Source organism: Corapipo altera, unplaced genomic scaffold, assembly GCF_003945725.1.
Source record: "Corapipo altera isolate COAL_440 unplaced genomic scaffold, ASM394572v1 268, whole genome shotgun sequence".
In the NCBI taxonomy this organism is placed as follows: Eukaryota; Metazoa; Chordata; class Aves; order Passeriformes; family Pipridae; genus Corapipo; species Corapipo altera.
Window position 1 is genome coordinate 10353205 of NW_020884901.1, and position 6944 is coordinate 10360148.

A 6944-nucleotide genomic window follows, 5' to 3' on the forward strand; every position below is an offset into this window, starting at 1 on the left:
TAAGTCTGAGCCTTGACACACGGACAGCAAAGGGAAAGATTTCTTCCTCTGCTTTGACCTTCCCCCATGTGGTGGTTTGGGCTAGGCCTTCCTTGGTGACCAGTTTGTAACCAAGGAAGGGTCCAGATTTACCCAGTATTCCCTACAATTTTTACGTAAGACAGATTATAAGAAGAAAGGAGGAGAGGCCTTTACTCTCTTTCCTTCCTGCGGCTTGGAGGTGCAGGTTCCCTGCTGTTGAGTCTGCCGTGTTGGGGAGCGAGGCCTGGTGAGGCCTTGTCGACCTTGGGAGGCGGAGGTTGCCGGCGATCGTCCCGGAGTGACTCTGGGTTGTCCCAAGGAGAGTGGTAGGATATTTTCTTTGCTAACTCTTTAGTTACTAGATCTCGGGCTACTGATTAGGATATATATATATATTTTATTTTGGTTTTGTTCCCTTTCCCTTCCCCCTTCCCCTTCCCTTGTGAAATTGTATATATTTTAAATTATATATATTTCAATTGTAACATAAGTGTAAATATATTTATATATATCACTTTAGCTGTCTCTCTCATTTTGTGTTTTTCTTAGTTGGTTGTTTTTTGTTTTTTTTTCTCCCTCTTCTCCCTGAGGTTTGGGAGAAAATGGAGAAAACTTGGAGAGGGTCTTCTGGAGTGCAAATAATGCAGTTGTGCACTGCAGTCCACAGCGGCGAGGGAAGCACAGTGGGGGCTGTGATGGTACAGAGATCTGTGGGGGGAAAGGGCTGGGGAGCATTTCATCAGGCCAGTTGTATCAGTGCCAACAATATTTAACAGCTGGCCCAGCAGAAATAATTCCATTGTCATATCTGGTGAGGGACAGTTATGGAATGAGCAGATTAAGCCCAGACAGTGCCATCTCCAGACTTTGCCCTTCTGCTGTTTGCAACGTGCCACCACCAGAGACTTGGGGCTGAGGACTGAGCAGGGCTGAATAGCACTGAGAGCGTTTTCCTCCGTACCTTGTCTGCTTTTGGAAGTCTCAGGCTCATCTGACACAGAAGATTGAAAAGAACTGAAGGGAAACAAAGAGAAATTTTAAGCTTTCATCAGAAGCCTATCAAAGTCCCTATCATTTACCCTGAGCACATGAAATAGCCTTTATTACAGGTATTTTTCTGAGCACAAAAGCTACTTTCAATAACACAGGAAGGGAAAAAATCATTACAAACTTGCAAGAATCAAGGACCATCTTGCAGAATCTCTTTGTCATGAAACAAATTATAAAAGGCTATAAATAGGTGACCATTATTAGAACAAGGGAGCTCTCTAAGTAGGCTCCCTGCACAGGGAATGAACTGCTCCCTAACAGGCGGAGGGCCGGGGCATGTGTGTGTGAGGCAACCAACAGGTAACTCACAAGCTCTCCAGGGGGAACAGGAAAACAGGCCTAAAGTAATTTTCAGGAGCATTTGTAGAAACAAGTTACTTTAAAGACTGTTAACAATACACTCGGATACACACAAGTGTTCCCAGCACAGGACACTGCTGAACTTGGACAGGATCACACCTGGAGCTGTTCAAGGCCTGGTTGGATGGGGCTTGGAGCAACTTGGGATGGTGGAAGGTGTCCCTGCCCATGGCAGGGGGTGGAATGAGATGGTCTTTAAGGTCCCTTCCAACCCAAACTAGTCTGGGATTCTGTGACTCCGGGATATCACCGATGGACAGAACGTAGGACAGGAGCTCTGGGTTCTTGGAGTCCAGCTGTGCTCTCCAGCTCCTCCATAACCTGCTGGTTTGTCACCTCTCATGGTGTTTCCTCCTCGTGTTGCTTGTGCTGCTTACAAAAATTACTCCTCTCATTTTTATATTTTTTTAACTTTTTTAATTTTTAAATTCCAGTCTCACATATTCATTCCTGCTCATCATGTAATTGAATTTAAATAGTTCTTTCTCCTGCTGTTTGTTTACTCCTGTGGTATTTATAGGAGTTAGTCATGTCTACTTTTAGCCTTCCTGTGGTGAGACTAAACACAATAAACTCCCTCCATCTCCCCATCTGAGACAGAGCCACCGTTCCTCTACTGTGTCCTCACAGACTCCCACCCCCATCCTAGAGCTGCCCTCCAGTTCCTAGTTGAATGGCAGGGTGCCCAGGTGAAAGTGGGTGTGGTTGGCTTTTTATAGTTTGGTTAAATTTGCAGTAACTACAACAATCCTGTGTTTTACTCCAGGTCTTTCATGGAGGAATGGCCCCCAGGGACGAGGATGTTTGCTGTGAAGGAACCTCATATTCCAGCTGCCCTGAGTGGGTCAGTGGTATCTCACTGAGTCCTGGAGGATTATAGTGCCAGTATTAAACCCTGAGGGCCCTGCCATTAGGAAGGCAAGGTTTCCCAGCCTGCTCAATAGATTTGGAAGTTTTCAGGGTGAGCAGCACAGCCAGTAAGAGACTGGGAACTCGGTGTTTCCACAAACAGGGTGTTGTGCAAACCCCACTGAATGCTAAAGAAGAGCCTTGAGAACCTGCCCCATCAGTCTGTGGCTTTGAGCCATATTGCCAGTACTATCACCTGTCCATGTGAACTGCTGGGTTGGGGTTTTCTCCTGGAATCAGGGTGTGATTCCTCCCAAACATCCATGCAGGTATTTGGGATATGGTGATATTGGCCAGGAGCTTTTGATTCTGAGCTTCTTGGCCTGACTCCAGCTTGGAGGTGACCTTTGCCTGCTGCCAGGGCTCTGTGCTTGCAAGAGGTTCACATATTTCAAAGAAATGGGCAGTCAGTGACAGGGCATCAAGATTTTCAGGCCTTCTGGGAAGATGCCAAATCAGCCTGCAGTGCTGGCACACCTGGGGAGCACCAAGACCGTGTTCCATCAGCTTTGGGTGCACAGTGTCTTTGCTTTCAGCCTTTCTGGGCAGCCAGAAGGTCTCACTCAAGCTGTTGCATTGCTGGATTTTATAGAAAGCTCTTCTCAAGCCTTGTGGTTCAGGAGAAGGAGGTGGTGATTGCACTGGCTCTGGGAGATCACAGAGCCACAGAAACATTAGGATTGGGAGAGACCTCCAAGATCAAGTCCAGCCCTTAACCAAACACCCCTGTGCCCACAAAACCATGTCACAAAGTGCCATGTCATGAAGTGCCATGTTCTTTGAACACTTCCAGGGATGATGACTCCATCACTTCCCTGAGGAACCTGTTCCAGTGCTTAAAATGCAGGGAGATGACAAACTCCCTGGGAAAACTTTGCACCAAGGCAGTGAGGAATTGTTGTGGCTGTGGGTGGATGACACACAGGCTGTGCACAGATCTCTCTGTGCCTGGCAGAGCTTTAACTGCAGATTATCTCTGTCCTCCAGTGAGGAGGGAATCTGGGAATCTTGTCTTCTCTGTGTTTGAAAGAGATCCCTTGGCCCATGATCACTGCAAAGTGGGGATGAACCTGTGACCACTTCTCATTCTCTCTTTCTTTATTATTTTTCACTAGCTGTTTGGTGTGAATCATTTTTCTCTTTATTTTGGGTTGATTTTCCCCAAAAGGCCAATTTGTCTTACCCAGAGGTGTCAGCAGAAGAACTGGGAGAGCAGCAGGGGGTTTCCTCCCACCTAAACATCCAGTGTGGCTGAGCAAGTGCCCTTGGCACAGTTTATGGATTTTAGGGATTTTTCTGGCTGTGGGTGTGGAGTTCAGGTCTGTAGGGAAGCGGGGGTTGAACGAGAGACAGCTCTTGGTGCAAGAGAAAACTACAGTGGGAAGGTGATGGTGCAAACTGGAGTTGCCTTTGACAGCTGCATTCACCCTTTATCCAGGATGCAAAAAAAACCATTTCAGATTTGTTTTTTTTTAAAAATATTGTTCAAACCACAATATCTTGTTTGGAATAATGGATTGAGCATGTTCATTATGGGACAACTGGAAAATAAATAACTTAAGGGGATTTTTCACCACTCTGAATCCTGCAGTCCTACCAATTTTATCAGATATTTCTCCTCTGGGCTGAGGCTAAAGGCTGCCATTTGATCCTTGTGGATGTCAAATTTTAACATCAGTGCAAATTGTATTGCTAAGTCTAAAACCTCTTTAAATATGGGAACATTTTCACTGGCTCTTGCTCAAACTTTCCCTCCCTGGATTAAATTATTTATTTGAAGTTTCCCACATGACTTAAGAACTGGATTAGTTGAGGCCTTCGCTAGAACTGATCTGGAGGCAGAAATGCAGCTCTGAGAATGTGGTCCTTGGGTTCAGGGCATGACCACGGGCATCTCCATGGTCCAGCCTGCTGGGCCACAAAGTTCACTGTTGTTTATAATGAAATAAATGATTTCTCTGCCCAGCTTGATACAACCCTTGGAAGGAGACCCAGGAATGAAAAGCATGTCAGAGAAATGCACAGAGTCCAGGATGGTCTTTAAAAATAGAAATGGTTTCTGAAGTTTTCAGGAAAATATGAAAAAACAAGTTTTCATGGATAAACATGGATAAACCTTTAAATCTCCTAAACAGAGCAATAAAAGAATGCCTGGTTGTGGATTGGGGCAGGTCACAACTTTAAAGAGCAGGAGTTCTCCCTGAGCAAATCCATAAGGGGACCAGCCTTGTTACGGCTCTTGTGGCAGAGCTACACAACCTTCCCTGGATCTCTGGAAGCAGGTGGAACATTTCCATCTCACAGGTCAACAGAAGGGACCCACCAGGACCATCCAGTCCAGCTCCAGGCCTGGCACAGACACCCCAACAATCCCCCCCTGTCCCTGAGAGCATTGTCCAAACGCTCCTGGAGCTCTGGCAGCCTTGGGGCTGTGCCCACTGCCCTGGGGAGCAATGAAGATGAGGAGGTGACTTTCCTCCCTCCCACACTTACCAAGGCTATATATAAATATGGATATAAATCACTTTGCCCTCTTTGCCCCTCTTGTCAAGCTCTATTTTTGAAAAGCCCTGTTTTCAGCAGAGAAAAAGATGATGGGTGATGGATACAAAGGGATTTAGGGCCTAGGCCCACTGGAAAAATCATTTTTGCACCATGTTTAAGAAGCATCATCAGTGTGCTTGGTGCTCTGCACTGCAGGAGGGTCACAGGGAGAGGAGATTTTACATCAATATGAGGGGTAGATTAAGAATTCAGCAAAACATATCCTGAGCATTTGTCGCTTTTGCAGGGAGATGAGAGACATTAAAGTTTCAAAGGATCATTTCCATCCCTCCCAGGCTCAGCTAAGCCAAAATCAGGAGTCTGATTGCAAAAGGGAACTTGAACCACAAAGATCTTTTTGGGTCTTGCTCAGCAGTTTCATATGAAAGCAAAATAAAAGATAAGCTGGAATGAGGGACAGGGTTAGGAGATGTAGAGCCACAACAGTCTAGAGACAAACTCACTCTTGGTAAAACACATCTGTCCATTTTCCAATATCTTGGATTACAGCAACAATAACTTGTGCTGGTTTATTGGGTTGCAGATTACTGGGAACTCTGCTGACTCCTGTTTCTTTAGCCTTACTGTGACACACACACACAGGAAAGACAAGAAATTCCTGCAGGTCATTCCTCATGTGGAGAAAACACATCAGCCCACCAGAACTCACTCTTTTGGGACAACAGAGCTGTGAGGAAACAGGCTGAACAGAGGTGAACAAAGCACCAAGTCCCTCCTGGCACCTCCACTAGACAAAATGTTTCAGGTTTTTGAGCCCTTTTCTAATTCAGAAACGACCTTTTACATCACTGGTTTGGATCACTTTGGTGGATTCAGTATAGGAAATCTATTGGAAAATGAGCAGGAAAAAGGGAATTGTGCAAAGGCAGAGTAGGAAATCTCACAAATCTGGACTGCAATTCATGGAACTCAAGATGCAAAATCTGTTAATTCCTAGGTACTTTTTAATTCTTAAAAATGGTAACTTTCCAGCCCCCCAGCAGAGCTCTGTTGTTACTATTCCTGTTGAACAATATTCCTGTTCCTCCACAAACCATATTTATGATATTTCCAGCCAGCTCTGCAATCACTGAGCTCTGGAGACATAATTTGATCATCCTGCTGATGTATGCAGAGATGAAGCAGCTCTGACTGGAAATACCTGGCAGCCATTTCAGATTTGTTCATCAATGAACTTCACAAAGCCTGCAGGGTTCACAGGGCTCTAAATCCCATTATTGGGTGTTTCCTATCTCCAATTGCTCTGCATTAAAAATGTTTCCAGGGTGCAAATCTGACCATTGCTATTTTCTCTGCTTCTCATTGCCTGTTATTTGGTATAGGTGCTATGGGGTGTTTGTATTTCACATAGGTTGGGGTGGATGCTCCAAAAAATGATATCTCAGCAACATTTTGGAAATAAACACAAAGATCTTTGCAGGAGGTTCAGGACCCACAAGGCTCCAGTGAGATTTGAACTCACGACCCCTGGTTTACTAGACCAGTGCTCTAACCCCTGAGCTATGGAGCCTCTGAATTTTGGGTGCTTTTGCCTTTACAAACATTTCATATAATAATTTTCTCTTAACTGCAGTGAAATGGAACCTGCACTGATGGAATGTGCTGCTCCAGGGATTTTCCATTCTCTTTCCAAGTTGCACCAACAGACCCAGTGGAGTCACAAAACTACCAGGTCAACCCAAACCTGGATTTTCTCTCCTTCAGCTCATTCCTGTGAGGACATCCAGAGGGATGGCTCCCTTTTCCCTGGCCAGGTAGCTTGGGAAGTTTACAAACAAGAACCAATGATCTCTGGCCTCTTCATGGTTGTTGCACTAATTTATCAAAGAAGGAAAGAAGGAAAGAAATATAGGCCACAAAGATTCTCTGAGGGCTGGAGCCTCTCTCATATGAGGAAAGGTTGAGAAAAATGAGATTATTCAGCCTGGAGAAGAGAAGGCTCCAGGGTGACCTAAATGTGGCCTTCCAGGGCCTAAAGGGGCTCCAAGAGAGCTGGAGAGAGACTTGGGACAAGGGATGGAGGGACAGGACAAGGGGGA

At 45.4% G+C, this 6944-nt stretch overlaps 1 non-coding gene across 1 annotated transcript; it reads right to left on the reverse strand.

Moving 5' to 3' along the window:
• Positions 1 to 6342: 6342 nt before the first annotated feature.
• Positions 6343 to 6415, reverse strand: TRNAT-AGU. Its single transcript has one exon. It is a non-coding gene; the product is annotated as a tRNA-Thr (tRNA).
• Positions 6416 to 6944: the final 529 nt, after the last annotated feature.